This window comes from Pollicipes pollicipes, unplaced genomic scaffold (genome assembly GCF_011947565.3).
Source record: "Pollicipes pollicipes isolate AB1234 unplaced genomic scaffold, Ppol_2.1 Scaffold_7231;HRSCAF=8579_pilon_pilon_pilon, whole genome shotgun sequence".
In the NCBI taxonomy this organism is placed as follows: Eukaryota; Metazoa; Arthropoda; class Thecostraca; order Pollicipedomorpha; family Pollicipedidae; genus Pollicipes; species Pollicipes pollicipes.
Genome location: NW_023597034.1, coordinates 12,500,280 through 12,517,903, shown reverse-complemented (window position 1 = coordinate 12,517,903; position 17,624 = coordinate 12,500,280). Strand labels below are relative to the sequence as shown.

Sequence of the window (17,624 nt, the reverse complement as noted above, 5' to 3'; positions counted from 1 at the left end):
AGTCACGCTGACAGCGTAAGGACGCTGCCCCTGGAGCCACCCCTGGTGCGCTGACACCGCCTGGGCACAGACTGCAGCACAGCTTTTCAAGCTATCGTACAACCACATCCAGAACGGCCGGCTTTGATGGACGCACCTGCCGATGAGACGGAACCAGGGGAACCGCTCGTAGAAGGGGTCCATCCCAGGCATGGTGTGCGTGATGACATCGGGCGCCGTGGGGCTCAGCTCCGCCTCTTGGCGGTACATCTCTCGGATGACCTCCAGCCGCTGTCTGTCGGGTCAGAGGGCACCGATCACACCGCCGCTCGGCGCACACGGCGCTCAGGGCGACACAGGCGGCGGACGGTGGTGTGGGGGCCGGCGCAGGCGGCGGACGGTGGTGTGGAGGCCAGCACAGAGCTGGAGTTCTTTACTGGACTGCGGTCAGCACGATGTGAGACAGGAAACAGCACGAGGACCGGCGAAAAAGTCAAGCTACGGGAGTTGAACTGGAAGTGGCGCGGCATGCGCTGGAGCTGTGTGTGCTGCGGCCAGGATCTGGGCACATAAACTGCGCGCCCAGTTCTGTTATTCGGGCGGATGTAGTATGTTCGGGACAATATTCCGTGAAGTGTGCTCGCGGCCGAGTCTGCCTGGATTTGGCCCAAGTTTATTTGACCGTTTTGAATGATCTCATATCAATAGAATACATGGGATGGATGAAACACAAAAGTTCAAAGTCAAGTTATGTACAATGGCGATCGAAATACCGAAGTCTCCGACAAAAGGGCGTTACTGGTGAACATATGGATTTGGCTTAAACCAAGTGTAACGAGCCGTTTGCAAGGTCCTACTGCGGTCTCAAAAGCAAACACGAAGTGCACGCTTCATGAGCTAAACGCAGTCAAGTGAACTGTATTCTGGTAGGCAGAAGCACGCGGGGTGAATACTTCACAGCCTCAACAAGGAACCATTAACATCCAAGTTAGCTGGCATGCAGCATGCGGGCGTGCAAAACAAATCAGAGGGTAAGAGAACAGATAAAATTGCTCAGCAGCACAACTCGTGCTGGCGAAGCCTACGTTAAGAAAGTAACAGTCAACAACTCTTCCATCTCATGATACCTATCACAGCAAGGTTGACATTTCAGCCGGCTGAAATCAGTCTCTACCAATTCCTGATTTTACCGACTAAACTGACCGATTAAAACCGGCACCGATTAAAACCGATTAAAACTTGAATAAACAAGTTGCATTGACCTAGGGTCAGCTATCACGGTCCAAGGTCAAAACCGACCTGTTTTTTGCTCGAAAGCTTGCTGCATGCAGTTGTTTCTGGTGCTCATTTTGAATTTCTTAATAACAGGGACTGTTTTATACATCTTCCATGAACTTTCTTAACGTCTGAATAGGTCATTGGCCTAAAATGATCCATGCTGACATTTTCTTTTTGGGAACATGCTGCCCAGCGTAATGCTTGACGCTTTTTCAGGTGCACAAGGCAAAACAGTATTGTATGATCTTGGCCATCATGAACTTTAAAGGGTCACACAAGGCCACTGGCCTTAAACGAGCATCAGTAACCTTTTGCTTAGAGCGGATATCTATGTTCAAGGCATTTGCATGATAAGGTATTAGGGCACTTAAGACACCAATCTGAAGTTCGCCCTTGTTTGACTTCATTTGATCCAAAAGGTCGTGACCTAGAAACCTCAAATTTTGACACAAGTGATTTCACATACAGGCCAAACACTTTGTAAATTTGGTGCTTCTAGCTCACTGAATTTTTGATATCTAATTGCATCAAATTGATCCCGCACCTGAACGAATGACATTCAACCAGCCAACCGGGCGCTTGTTAGCCCTTGCTTTGGTAGGGGATGATGTAACCCCCAAAGTTTTTTTGCAAATACCTCTCCAAAATATTGTGCAATTGCGACCTCAGCAGCCTTTGGAGGCGTCCATTGCGCGTGTTTTCAAACCAGAAACGTGTTTCTAGCTTTTCTGGTTTCGGGGCTACAACGGTTTTTTGAGGAAATCTGCGCGGCGATCTGCGACCCGCGCGGGCGGCGGGCGGCGACCAGCGATGCCGCAGAACGCGCGCTGCGGCCGACATCGTTACATTACCGGAGTCATACATCATGAACTTATTCCCAAAACACATAATGATATACACAGTTGCACTCAGAATTGAACAATATGCGTGCTTCTGTGTGTTTTGTGTCGCGAGATGGCGTGGTTTGGTAGGTATGATGTTGTGAATTTAAAAAGCGCGCTTTTAATCAAATTCCACCTTTAGAGCGCCATAACGGGAGCAATGATTGACCTATTACAATGAACTTGTGTGTATGGGCATGGAACCAATGTGTGACCAGCAGCCGTCCGCAGACAGTTAGCTGTTTACTTTTGCAAATACGGCTATACGCAGATGCGCGTGTCAATTGCAGCCATACAACCAGTTCTTCCCTTTGCGCTTGGACTCTTTGCTCTTACTGAGTGATGAAAGCGATTAAAAGTATGATTTTTGAGATGGAACCCTGGAAGCTTGCAAATTCCAAACCAGCGGCAAGAATGGGCGACGCGTTATCCAACAGATGGCAGTCGTCCAATGGGCCTTGGCACATACGTTTTCAGGCTGAACAGGAGACCAGCGTTCTCTGACCAGTCCGCGGCACGCCTCTGTAATGACGCCCCACCGCATCTGGTCAGATCGAGCCGCATCTGGTCAGATCGAGCCGCATCTGGTCAGATCGAGCCGCATCTGGTCAGATCGAGTGATTAATAGAACGGCGTTAGGCGTTAGGCGCTCTTACTTCTCACGCAAGGGCTTACAATGCGGTTGTTAACCTTTGCTCACTATTTGTCAAAGTGCCGGCCATCCCCAACCTTTAATGTTCCACGGAAATCAAAAGCATATGTCACCAAACTATGTTTAATCCCAGGATTTTCTAACGGAAACGTGACGTACGTCTTCGTGCTCCCTTTTATGGAGCACCAGCGGCTGCAGTGGCCATATTAACACTCAGAGGCCATGGCGCAACCACGGTTCGAACCCGGACCTTGAAAAGGCGCTAACCACTCGGTCATGTCCCTCATTCCCAGGACGTGACTGCCCTGCTCCGAAAAAAACAAAAACACAAAAAACGGAACTGTCGGCAGAGCGCCACAAGATATAGTTAACGCTAGCTCTGTCAAAGCCCTGTCATCGCGGCACCCTACATCTGGTGATACTGACCGACACCGCGTGCCCTGAGGACGCGCCAGGACACACGGGTCATGCCAGCCAGCTCACCCGCCCCAGGCCACGTGGTGCACCATCGGACTCGCGTGATCGTGTCGGCAGCGGTGACCAGGCGCTGGCTGTCCCGGCGCTTCCCAGTCAGGTCTCGACATCTCGGCACCATCGGACTCGCGTGATCGTGTCGGCAGCGGTGATCAGGCGCTGGCAGTCCCGGCACTTTCCAGTCTGGTCTCGACATCGCAGCACGACGAGGCCCATGGATCTAGCTCAGTGACCTGGCTCATACAAGCTTTCCGTCTAATATCAGCGAGTAGCCGCACACTGGCCGCGATAATCGATGCTGTGCGTCAGCCCCCAGCTGGCATCGCCACTGCCGGCAGTCGCTGCGGGCCTGGCGGCGAGGGCGCTCGATGGACGGCACCGAAGCACTGCAGCGTGTAGCAAGCTAAGCCCGCAGCCGTCGGCTGTCTGTGCAGTGCACACGCACATTTTACTGAGCAGGGCGCCGAGCCCGGGCAGAGCGGGCAGTCGGCCGCGCCGGGGGCCGGACAGGCAGCTGGCCAGCAGGCCGCCAGCTGGCAGGTCAGGCGTCTCGGGGCTCAGCGCCTCCTCCCGGAGAGCGGCTGGGCTCTGCCGCGCCAACTCCAGCCGGCAGCTACGGCAGCACCGCCCACAGCACCGTGTCAGGAGCAGCGGAGGAGGCGCCCTGCTGCGACGCCGCCCAGCCCCACCCCTCCCAGCGCGTCTCAACATTCGGATTAGAGATGCACAAGCTATAAAACCTGACACGGACCCTGTACCGCCACCGTCCTACAGAAATATTTGTCAGGTTAGAGTCAACCACGTTTTACCGTTTCCAGCAGTGGCTCTGGCCTCAAATGTGTTTAATTTCAGACCTAGTACCGGCAAAGTACTGGCATTGTCAACCCAAACTCCGATGCAGTACCGCCGGTGCTGACAATGGTGCTGCAGGTACCATGGTCCCAAAATATTGCATCTCTTATCTTAACAAAACATAAACCAGATACATACACAGTGCGCTATCATTTGAGAGCTGCGTACGACATGTATTTGCTGATTCTGCATTCGCCGCATTCGTCACGGACTCGGGTAGCCCCGCATTCGCCGCTACCCATGATGCGCCAGGCAACAGCAGCAAACGGCGCCGCGCCGCGCCACGCCGAGCTGACCGCACCACATACGTCAGCTGCTGGGATGCCACAGCCGGCTGACACGTACCGCAGCTTTTCGATGCTCCAGTAATGGGTGGCGCCGTTCTTTAGGTCCTGCACTTCCACGGCGACCACCGTGCGCGACGTGGGGTGCAGTGCATCCTCCTCGTCCTCGTCGGAGGAGGAAGAGGCGGAAGACAGCAGGTCGGCTGGCAGCGGGCTGTACATGGTGTGCGTCATCAGCGTGAACTGGAACTGCACCTGTGGCAGCGACAGAGGGCAGCGTCAGGCCGTCAGAGAGCGCCGACACTGGAACTGCATTCGAGGCGATACAAGCTAACCCATTGAATACAAGCGCAGGACAGGACCGACTAGGCTCGTGGACTCGGCTGGGGCGTCACGCCTGCGCCGCGATGTTCACCTTCTTCTTAAGCTCGACGCTGATGGCGTTAGCCTCCTTGAGGAAAACGGCGTTGCCCCAGAGGTCGTCGCGGAGTGAGGTGAACTGATGGAAGCGCCACTTCTGGAAACAGGTGGCCGCCAGCTGGTAGTCGCGCTCTGTCCACGGCACCTCCCCCTCGAACAGCGGGTTCACTGGGGGAAAGAGCAGCACTTGGATTGCATGGCCCTGCTGTGCGGCATGTCGCCCTCGAACAGCGGGTTCGCTTTGTGACAAGGCTCAGCTGGATCGCATGGAATCACTCCAAGACAACTCTCTCTCCGGAACTGGAGGCTCACCTGGTCATAGAGAATCACATAAATTAAATGGTCTCTTTCAGAAACTACAGGTTTGCCAACTAACACAGAAATGGCCTGACCGCGTAACGTCACCTTACGATCCCTTTAGAGAAATATCAACGAAGTGGCTCTTAAGAGCATGCACGTCACATCATTTTCGAACGTTAGAGCCACGACGTTCAATTACAAGGAAAGGCACTCGACTCGCGCCGGCTCAAGCGCAGCTTCTGCACAGGTACTGTCATAGGGCATGCTGAACGTCATCAGCAGCCAACATGTGTACCGTATATGTCGTCTTCCGTATTGAGCTCCTCGGTGTTTGTGTAGGAAGAGTACATGGACATGGTCATGCTCTGCTCCTCAACTTGCTTTTGGAGGGCGTCTATCCGGGCCTCGTAATTCTGAAAAAAAGACAAATGGTGAAGCTCATGCAGCGGACAAATCAGCTACGAACCGCGTGATGGTTTGCCCTCAGGGGACAATTACAATAAATCGCCTTCCATAAGCGAGATAGATATGGTTAACATTCTTGAGCTTCACTTGTCGACTCCGTCATGAAACCAGGTCTCCAGGATTTGTTACGAAGCGAGCTGGTGATCATCTACGTGAGCGTGCACACATGTCTCCCAAAACGATACCTGTCGCTCCTTTTCATATTCTTTCTTCCTTTCCTCCTTTTCCTTTCTAAACTGTTCCTCCATGTTCTCCAAGCGTTTCTCCATCTCTTTCTTCAGGTCGATGCCTTCAAAAAATGAACCGGCACTTTGTTATACACTTCAGATGAAATCATGCCAATCATATTAACACTATGTTCGAAATCATGCGAATTGCTAGACTCTGGTAAGCGTAAAACCAATAAAATGTCGCACATTGGGGAAAAGAATAACATCTGAGTGAATCTGGGTTACTCTGAGTGACAAGTAGAAGCTCTGGTTCTCTTGCTAGCGTATCTAAACGGTTGGAATGAAAACACACGTGCCTCACGTTTTGACCAAACACAGCCGCAATTTTCACACCAAAGCTCCCGAACTTCTGCAACGCATTCTCGCCAGCTTGACTGGTGTTAACTGCAGTGGAAACGCTCTGTCCTTTTATCGAAGGGCGGATTTTCTTGAACATCTCTAAGCTTAGTACTGCGATACAATCGCAACCAGTCCTGGACAAATATAAGTTAAGCTAGTAGCTTTGAACTGGCACCACTATGCAACTAATTGGGTAAAATACTATTTATCACTGAAAGTAACTAAGAAACAGCCCATTTTCAAAGCATTGTAGTGTTCAGCCTTGGTGTGGTTGGCATGACCAGCGTCAGAGCGACCAGGCACCGGGCGGCTGACGACGACAGCGGGTCAATACCTTGCTTTTCGAGCAGTTCCACCTGAGCAAATTGCCAGTCCAGGGACTCCGCAGACGGTGCTGACTCGTCCAATGCCCGGCCTCGCTTCTCCCATGCTGAAAACGCTCAGCGGCGTGAAACATATGAACAACACGCATTAGCTAACTCAATGACCAATGAAGAAGTTCGTCAAAATCTGACTCTTGTCGTACAACAAAAACGGAAAAAGTTAGGTGCGCGACGGGCGGGACACCTGCTTTCAAAAGGGCAGGCCATACATGAGAAACATGCTTCATTCTCGTGAGTAGTTTGTTGACAATGACCCGTCAATGCTCCGCCACATGCCGCGGCATGTGCTCGGTTTGCGGCGTGGCGCGCACGACGGCACCTGCAGCCGGGCCGGAGCACCGACCTTGCTCGGGGTGTGTGAAGCGGAACACGTGGTTCTTGCCCAGGATGACCCGGCTACCGGTGGTGAGGACCAGCGGCTGGCAGACGCTGCGGCCATTCACGTAACACAGCGCGCCCTCGTTCGGGAATAGCATCACCACGCCCTCCCTGGACGACACGAATGGTCACAATCAGAACGGCAAATCTGAATAATAAGGATTCGAAGATCACGAGTTGCTTTATACAACGCATGTACACGTTGAGCCCAATCATCTTTAAAGTAGTCAACTAACGGTGACACTATGTGTGGTTAAGATGTATTTGACTCGGATGGATAGTCAGGTAGGAGTCATTTTATCAGAATCAGAAAACACTGATGGAACTGATGGGGCCGGAGTTTATCACAACGACACCGTGGTGGAATAAGCCTTGGATGGGAACATGTGCACGTCTGGTCTCCCTTCTGGTCATTCTGCTCCTTTCACTGCTGACCGTCATAGGAAGCGGGATACGTTCTCTTCAGAGGCATGCGAGCACTGTGCAAAGAAGCGGTCACCGCCGCCGAACGACTTCACCAACGTCACCGTTACATAGGACGTCTGCGACAATGCTAACGCTCTGCACTTCATCACGAACCGGAGGCGCTAAGAGGGAAGTTTATCGCTGCAATCGCAACGACCCCAACAGCTGAACGTACCCTTCTCTTTCCCTTGCTCCCACCCCTCTCTCAGCGTAACTACAACGACCCCAACAGCTGAACGTACCCTTCTCTTTCCCTTGCTCCCACCCCTCTCTCAGCGTAACTACAACGACCCCAACAGCTGAACGTACCCTTCTCTTTTCCTCGCCCCCACTCCTCTCTCAGCGTAACTACAACCACCTCAACAGCTGAACGTACCCTCCTCTTTTCCTTGCTCCCACGCCTCTCTCAGTGTAACTACAACGACTTCAACAGCTGAACGTACCCTTCTCTTTCCCTTGCTCCCACCCCTGCCGCAGCGCGGATACCGTGACACAGTGTTGCGATGGTGTTGTGGTCGCTCCCACCGCTGCTGCAGCGCGGATGCCATGACACAGTGCTGCGATGGTGTTGTGGTCGCTCCCACCCCTGCTGCAGCGCGGACGCCATGACACAGTGTTGCGATGGTGTTGTAGTCGCTCCCACCCCTGCTGCAGCGCGGATGCCGTGACACAGTGCCTGCGATGGTGTTGTAGTCGCTCCCACCCCCTGCTGCAGCGCGGATTCCGTGACACAGTGTTGCGATGGTGTTGTGGTCGCTCCCACCCCTGCTGGCAGCGCGATGCCGTGACACAGTGTTTGCGATGGTGTTGTAGTCGCTCCCACCCCTGCTGCAGCGCGGATGCCGTGACACAGTGCTGCGATGGTGTTGTAGTCGCTCCCACCCCTGCTGCAGCGCGGATTCCGTGACACAGTGCCTGCGATGGTGTTGTGGTCGAACTGCATTCCTGGAAAACCAGGCCACGGGGTTCGATCGCGAGATCTCAAGATCATTCGAGATGGCGGTTGAGCCGCCCTCGACCCCTGACGGCTGACCTGTTCTCAAAGATGCAGTGCTCGTTGTAGATGTGCAGGCCGATCAGCTGGATGTCCTGCGGTATGTTGGCTTCTGCGGAGCCGACGCGCGTGATGCCCTCCTTGATGTAGTAGATGAGACACTCGGACATGGACGGGTCCTCGTTCAGGTTCACCAGGTGCGGCGTCTGGAGCAGGCACAGGTAGCCGGCTGGAGAGAGCACGGACCACGAGCGCGACGGCGCCAGCACCAGAGCTCAGACCAGCACCAGAGTTCAGACCAGCACAGGAGTTCAGACCAGCACCAGAGTTCAGACCAGCACCAAAGTTCAGATCAGCACCAGAGTTCAGACCAGCGTCCAGAGTTTAGACCAGCACCAGAGCTCAGGCCAGCACTTCAGGGCATACCATCGGCAGGTGCAATGACTTTACGGTAGCTTCTGCATCTAGTTATGTACCGTTGTTGGTAGCAGCATCACAAGTCCTAGAGGCCACCGATGCAAAATAAAAACGTTATTCAGCCCTGAAAAATCACTGCTCAATCGTCCTCCAGCTGCTGGTCTTGGACTTGAGGTCTCCAAGTCCACAGCAGAGGCCGTATCCTGCCCTTTCCTGTCAAAGTCAATGAACGTTGAAGGCAATGAATTTGATGGTGCACCAGAGTGGCGTTAACATTACCTTTTTTGGAGAGAAAATGCCCACAGTAGCACCGTCCTCCTTGAGGGCGATGCCCATCTCGGCGAACACGGTCTCTCTATGCCGGCGAATGTCGTCTGTTTTTCTCAGCTTCTCCTCCCAGGTCTCATTCAGCTCTGTCAAAAAACGAGCACAAGAGACCAGTAGAGACTGTCACCGCACACACCAGCTGTAAGTGTATGCAAACGCGACGCTCAAATACCGTCTGATCAGATAGGGTGCCTACTTCCATCGCGTGTCAATCTGCACTGCAGTAAATTCAGTTGAGTAAGGGCCATCTTTGAGCCTTTTATGGTTCATTTACCTCGTGCGTGTTAACTTTCGTAAAAGACTCAGTCTCAACCAGATAATAGTGGCTGCAGAATACCGCCACGCTTTATGAACAGCTATTACACAGTGAGCCGATTACTATTTCCAACAATGGGAAGCGCTCCATTCGCCGGCTGACGACATAGCTGTCACGACTCTAATGGCCGTCGGATCGCTCACAGCATCCTCTAAAATGGCGCCTCGCAGTGGAATCAGGTCATCGAGGCGAGAATGGCCGAACATTGACCTGTTTTGGGCGGCATGTGAGCAGGCCGGCCAGGGTCAGAGGGTTTCGCAAAGCCATTGGTCGATGTTGGCCCAAGCGATCGACCGTCACCCATCAGTGCTGAGGGTCCGGCCGGTTCTGACCAAAACTCTCACCCCGTCCTCCTCTCAACTCCTCAGAGGAGGTCACATGAGGACACCGAAGCCCCCCTCACCGGGCTAGGTCACCAGAGTCTACTGTCTTATCTTTCAAAGCTGCAATGCCACCTGTGGAGCCGTTCTGGCTCCGCCCCAGACCAGCCCCGGCCGTTATAGCGGGAGTGGTGGCATGCCCTCAAGCACCGTCTGCCGACCTGCCATAATTTTCTCGTTGACCTGCAGCTGATGGACGGCAGCCTTGGCGGACGGCGGCTCGGCCGGGTTGGCGTTCACCGTCTCCTCCGTGCAGCTTTGGTTCATGGCGTTGTTCCGTAGCTCCTCTGGGGAGCGGCGTAATGTCACTGGCCCAGCACTGCGGACCCCTTCCGGTTTCGTCTCCGCCACACACGACAGCGTTGGCGTGACTGAAGGATGAATGGTATCTTCACCAATGCCCAGTACCTGCTGCAGCCCTGGCACTTTTCTGTTTGACAGCTGAAACACGTAAATGTTTACCACATGCACACGTTGTGACGCACACGTGCGCCAACAACGCGTGCCTTGCGTGGCACACGTTGTTGGCGACGTTAACAACGCTACCTTGTGTGCGTCAGATCCATTACAAATCCGCACCACGCAAATGGGGTGAGTTACACGAACCTCCTTCGAAAAGCTATTGACCATGTGGTCATGGCCTCGAAGAGGTGAACAGCACAACGCTTTGGAAGCCACACCACGCAGAACATTAAGCACTTCTTCGTGAAGTAGGGTGTGGCGCAGCAGGCGTCACAAAACAGCATACCAGCCAGGCAGCCGCGCAGACTCCATTAAGGGCGGCGGAAATATGAAATGGCGAGGTGCCCATGGCGTTTGTCTCACATTACGCCACTAAAATGAACCCTGCTTAACAGAAGGTTTCGAAAGGCCACTAAATGAACTATAATTCTATCTTAAACCAATGTAAGATTTACGTTGCTTGGCAGAAATCTCAATTTGTTGCATACCTCCTACAATGAGAGTGCACCTGCAGTTCGATTGCAACATCTAGTGAATGTTTATGTTTGAGACCTTTGTCTCGAGTGCAAACATTGTGCGCAGAAAAACTTTAGTGATACTAGCACCATAGAATGCGCTTGAGCTGGCTCACTGGTAGCTTTGGCTGGGTACACAGCAGACATCTTTACAGTCGCTCTCAAACAAAACGTAAAAATCTAGCCTCGCCCGTTTTATATTGACAGATCTAGAGCCCAAGTGCTTTGAGTCAGCATACTCGCAAGTGTATCACTACCAGTTTCTCGGCGGTCTCCACAAATGTGATTGATCGTTCGACACCGCAGTGGGAAGGACTTCCGCCGCCCCGGTCTCGACGGTGGACAAAATAAGCGGTAGCTGCGCTCTAACCACCGTGGGAGCGCACACCTATCTACACATAGGTGCCGCTTCAACAATGAGCAAAGCAAGGTGCTGTGCATTTCAAAGATAGACTTGCAGCCTAGCGGGTTCAAAATCAGGGAAAACACGGATGTCAGTTGCTTTGCGCGCAGGAACGCCTATTCATCTTGACATCAGCACATACAGGCCGTGATGATCGGAGAAATGACGCCAGCCTGCAGTGTTGGGCGTCCATAGACTGAACTGGATAGCTGAGACAGTAGCAATAGCCCTTTTCCTCGAAAAAAAAACCAGGAGGATGGAGATATAGATGGGTTAATATTTCGACAGCATGTCTTTATTGAAACAATAGCAGAAGTTTCTGCTTTTGTTTTCATAAAGGCAAGTTGCCGAAATATCAATCCAGCTATATACTCACTCTCCTGTTTTTCTCCGAGGAATAAGGCGATTGCTGCCGTTTTATCTATGTGAATAATGTTCCTCGCAAATGCACTGAACAACTTACGCAATTTTGAACTGGATAGCTACAAACATTGATGGTCTGGCTGCCGGGTCACCTTCGCTTTGCTTCTGATACTTGTGGTGCTCTTTTGCTGCGCATATTTGCTGCATCAGACGACAGTTCTGATTGGTAGTGGCACCTACCGCTTGTGGTGGCGAGTAAATGTCAGTACTACCATCACTATGAAACGGAAAAGCACGCCGACATAAACCAACAGCTATGGTTTAAAGAGAGCACGTTTTTGCTGTTCTTGATAATCATGATTCCGGCTTGCGACCACGAACGACATGTACAAATGCAAATCCTCACAATCGACTATTGCAGAAAGCATAACTAGCAACAAAGCACCACATATATCAGTGGCGCGGCGAGAAGGATAACTCGAGAGGCGACACGTTGATATCTGTCACCCGCCCTATTCTTCTACCGATTTCTGAAGACAATGCATAACGGCCGATAGCGGAGCCTACATAGCGGAACTTGGCATAAAGCGATGCAAGCTGCAGAACAAATAGGCGGAAGACCGTTGCTACTCACGGGCCTTATGTCTATCGTTCGAGTAAATGACACTGCCGTCTGAAATGGCGCAGGATAATTATCAGTGTCAATAACTGTCATGATATATCCTTGCGTAGACCACTCAAGTGTTTCTGAACACTTTTCCTGGCGGCTAAACCCCCAGAACAAGTGAGTCCAGCAAGCAGCCAGCCAGGAGACCTTGCCACCGAGTCACCGGGTGCATCCTCGTCCCCCCCCCCCCCCCCACAGCTCATCGTGTGCCGCTTACCCTCCTCGACCTGGACGCCCTCGGCCTTGAGCAGATCACGCAGTCGACTGATCTCTTCCCGCAGCTCGCGTATCATCTTGGCGTTAGCGTCCTCGTTCACCACCGCCTTGCACATGATCTGCTTGGCTCGGTCCGCGTATCTGTCGAACATTTGCCCAGTGGACTGCCGTTCGTCTTCTACCCGAACGTGTCAGCAGCCCAGCTGTGTAGAAGGCTGTGCTATTGGTACGGGAAAGCACAGACAAGCGACGCACGAAAAATTTGCGATAGCAGCAACTTCTAACTCATGACGGGTACCGGCCAAAAACAACTGCATACGAAAACCCAAAATTCTAGTTGCAGTAGGTCGCCTTTTTAGAGCAGTATCGAGTGCGAAGGTCCGTGTCTGGGCGCACCGGACCATGGGGGCAACACGGCCGGCCGGCGGGGACCAGGGGCGCTCACCGCAGGGTGGAGAGCGTCTCGTCATAGTTGATGTCGGCCGGCGACAGAGCAGCCACCATGGCCGTCTTGCTGTTGCCGCCCAGGTTCTCACGTAGAAGCCAGGTCAGCACCGAGTCCCGGTACGGAATAAACTCGGCCTTTTTCTTCTTTTTGGACGCCTGTCGGCCACACGCCAGCTCAGGCCGACACCGCTCCCCTTGCTAACCAAGGGGGCCACCAGAGCTACTTCTTCATTTGTGATAGCGCATCGTTAGCGACCCTAATGAAGCTGCTCACATGATCACACAAGGCCAAGTTCAGGCCGCTGTGTCGCCCTTGCAATTTCTTTGCCGACAAAACATGCAGCTCTGGTTCCATTTTGTGTGTCATGTGAAAACAGCAAACGACGTGGGCCACTGGTGCCTATAAGTATGCTTTCTAGCATGAGTTTCTGCACGGTCTGGTTCCGTGACCTCTGAACGGACGGCAAGTCTCGTCCAAATGTGGGGGGTCGCCGCGCTCGGGCGCACAATAAGCCTACACTCGCCGGCCGGTGATCGGGGCTGTGGCATGGCCAGCCAGCGGGGTTGCCGGCTGCCTCGGTTGACTGACGGCAGCTCCGGTTATGGCGTCATTTCGGCAAGATCTCACATACATCGCCGGCTGGAGCTTCAGCTCGGGCCCGACGGTTCGCGACAGCCCCTGGCGCGTTGTTCGAGCTCGGCATATTGCAGGGTTACGAGTAGGCTGACGCTGCGTTTACAGCCGAGCCTGCCATGCCCCGCTTTATGAAATACGTAGCAGCCCAACGCGCTATAGTTCCTTCAACGGCGGAGGCTTTGGCGTTCTTCGCTCGCTCATTACCATAGGAAGCTCCTCAAACATCCCCATTGCAGTGAACTAATCACTCGCATCACGAGAACCAGAACCACCCCAAAGACCGCTATTCGGTGGATGTCACTGCAAATTGAATGTCAATGAGTCGCCTGGCGTATTAGACCAAAAGACGGTCATGCATTCGCGTATAGCGTCCGTACGGGTATCCCAGTCCGCACGTGCATGGCGTTATTCACGCATTGAAAGTCTATTTTAACATGCGGTTCAAATACAATTGTCATAAGAACGTGGCCTCCTCTACACTTCAGACCACATGGCCACGTCCATTGATTAGCCTAGCAAGGGACAGTCGTATTGCCAAAGGAGGTGTCCATACGGCTACCCGGAGCCAGCGGGGCTGGGGCTTCGCGCCAATGGTCCAGTGACATCGCGCCGCTCGGCGACCTGGTTGGAATGTACGTACTGGTCAGGCGAAAAGGAAACAAGGACGCCAGCCGATCTAGGCTAATAAAACGTATCATGTAGTACGATAACGACCGAAAAGTTTGTTGTAGAACGGGCCACAGAGTGCTTGTGGCCGGCAAGAGACCGGCTGGGAAGGCAGGTCTGATAGTAATGTGGCTGCTTGGTCCACCTGACTATCGGGGCGAGAACTGGTGCTTCCGGGTCAGCAGGGGGACTCTGTCCGCAAGGTCTGAGGGACTGGAGTCTGCGGTACTTACCGGCGCCGAGGACTGCCGCGAGGGAGGGGGGATGCAGCATCAGTACTACGGCACCGCTGCCCATTTTCATAGCGTCTGCTGACAATGTGCGGCACAGACCCTCAGGCTTGGGGCTGGAATGATCAACTGATTAGCGCAATCGGGCTCTCACGTGGCTAGTTCGGGCTCAAATACCGGCTGCTCCATGGCCCTGAACGCTAATATCCTAAGTGCAGCTGCTGGTGCTTCGTACAAAGGGGCGTGAGGACGTGCATCACTTCCCCTTAAAAAACAACCAACAAAAGCTCCTCCTGACTCCAGGTCTCCTCTGCGGAAATACTTGACATTCTCAGCCCCTGTCTATCACACTGGAGAACTGAGCGGAGTAAGGTGCTGTATTGGGGTAACGCGATTAGGAATGAGTCACCGATACCCGCATCCCACGAAGTCATTTGCTGAGTGGACGCTCACCACTTCCGCCAGCGCTGAGATGACTTTCCCCAGAGTGGTCAGCGACTTGTTGATGTTGGCTCCTTCTTTCAGCCTGGGTGCCCTTTGCGCCCGTAGAGTCAGCTCTTTCTGAGCCCGCCAGATCCACCAGTGATATTTTGCTGACCTAGCATCGAGGCATTCGGTCAGCCCATGTGGAGCAAAGGTACTTGTGCGAAGGTCAGCCTACGTTGTTCGCACGCAAGGTACGTTCCGAGTGGTGACAATACCCTAACCCCTCCCCCTATCTTGAAAACTGCGACATCTTCGTGACAAGGTCATGGACGCTGCGCAAACATTCCGGGTCTAGAAAAAGCGGCTGAAGCTTTGCCAGCATCGACCGAATGAAATTTAGGCGAAGCTTCAAATCACGCATGCATTTCACTACACGGGGCAAATGGCTGTTTCTAACCAGTTTCTACAGGCTGCGAGCACACGATAGACGCGGCATTCACGCAATAGACGCGGCATTCACGCCCTTCCGAGCGGCATTCACGCCCCCCCCCCCCCCCCCCCCCTCCCCCGAGCAGCATTCATGCCCCTCCGAGCGACATTTACGCCCCTCCGAGCGGCATTCACGCCCCTCCGAGCGGCATTCACGCCTCTCCGAGCGGCATTCACGCCTCTCCGAGCGGCATTCACGCCCTCCGAGCGGCATTCACGCCCCTCCGAGCGGCATTCACGCCCCTCTGAGCGGCATTTCACGCCCCTCCGAGTGACATTCACGCCCCTCCGAGCGGCATTCACGCCTCTCCGAGCGGCATTTCACGGCTTGCGAGTGTGCGAACCTTCTACGTCTCCTCCCAAACCAAGTACGGGACCTTCTCTGTCTCCACTCCCGAGACGGGGGTCGCACGTCTTCTGGGCAAATATGATGGTGATAGACGGCATGCGAGCGGCTGGACGTTTCGTTCATGTTCGTGGCAGCCACCGTTCTGTGAGCAGAGCGGACGGACCCTCAGTACAGGCCGCCCCGGAGGTCAGCAGAGCCCGGTAATGTCAGCGGCATGGCGGCAATCCCAGCGTCTGGTGGGAGTGCCCGAAGGTCAGCAGGGCCCAGCAACGTGGGGTCCCACGTGCGGTAATCCCGACACCCGGTGGAAGGGCTGCACGATCATCAACGTCGCTGTTTTGAGATATGAAATCCGACTGCCCAAGCTTGGAAAGCTTGTGGTACAGAATCTGGGCCCAGGTGGTGCGAAAGTTTGTAATGATATGGCGAGGGTACACTGTATGGCACAATATAGCGCCAGACCACCACGCCGAGTCCGGCCACGGGTGGCCAGTCTGGACAGCCGAGTCTGCGCAATCTGCAGGTGTGGTGGGAAGTCTGTCTCCCAGCCCAAACGCGCCATTCCTGGCAGCCGAACGTTTGCACCGGCCTGAGAGCCCAGCCAGGAGGGCCGACTCAGGCTGCCAAACGCTCAATGGGAGACGGCAACGGACGAGCGGCGATTTCGAAGTCGATCTGGTTGGTGGTCCCCGTGGGACCCAGGAGGCTACTCGTGGCGTTTGACAGATTGAGCCGAGACGAGACTTTTAAACGCTATTCTGGAGCAGCCCTATGTGTCCACAGTGGTCTTCCAGGAAACCCGTGCGACGCAGGACTAACCTCGCCTTGTTGCCCTGGTCATGAGGTCGCGGATGTCTTCGTAAGATGTGACGGCCATCTGGAAAGGTCCTCAACATAAGGTCCCAGCAGCGGGTGCTCTCGCACGCGCAGGTGACTCTTGTTCTTCGGGTTTAGCAGGTCCCGGACGGCGCTCGCAGTAGATCTCCATGTAGCTGACCTTCGGCGCAGACGCAGGGCGGTCAGCGGTGGGCGACGCCGCATAAAGGCTACTCCCAATTGAATGATATGCCGGTGCTCCAAAAAACATGTGCTTATTGCTGCAAAGTGCGCCTTGGTGAGCGATAGACAGGGAAAAAAGGGAGACGGAAGGATCGTACGAAAAGTGCGGTGATGCATGACGTACGCATCAGGAGATGTGCACATCCAGTTCAATGTTAAATTTAAATTCAGGTCAAATTCTTAGCCAGATTGGTGCTACCCTATTATAAATAGATGTTGACAATGATGCTAAATTACCTCACATGAATAATTTCTCTTGGGTTGTAACTGAATGATAACGATTGTTGCAGATCTGGCTTCTTCCCAAGACAAGCAGGACTTCCCAAGGAATGTTTTCCTGGCGTACGCTTGTGTATCATTTGGTATGCAAGCCAACAACAATTTTCGATAGTAAAGCAAAGAATAAAAAGGATCAAGCATTCCGAGCAAGCTGAGTTACTCAGACTCACTGCTAAAGTTTGTTTTTAGACGCCCGTTAGGTCATCCGGCACTTATCCCCTGTGACTGCATGTTGATATCGCCAAACAGATTAGAAACTCAATTTTATGGAAAATTTGTGCCTGGCATTTGGGGTGAACTGGTTTGAAATGGTTAATACTAGCATTAATGCAGTGCCTTGAGGTAGATACAGATCTAGGTCGTAATTTAGCAAGCTGTCTGTATCTCGGCGCACCAAGCACGGCTCTGAGAGGCAGACGCTGCCCGCGAGCATTGGATCGCCAGATCAACGCTCGTTTTCCCCAGTCACGTGCAAGGCTGGTTTCGATCAATGCACTTATCATGACAAATGGGTTATTTATTTTGCCGCGGTTCAGTGAGCTCTTTCGAAAACAAAAGTTCAGATGCTATGCCAGAATTTTTCTGGGTTCTATAGAGATATT

General features: G+C 53.4%; 1 pseudogene; it reads right to left on the bottom strand.

Annotated features, from left to right (window-relative positions):
* The window catches only part of LOC119109399 (kinesin-like protein unc-104), a 62,272-nt pseudogene that overhangs the window by 17,888 nt on the left and 26,760 nt on the right, over positions 1-17,624 (bottom strand).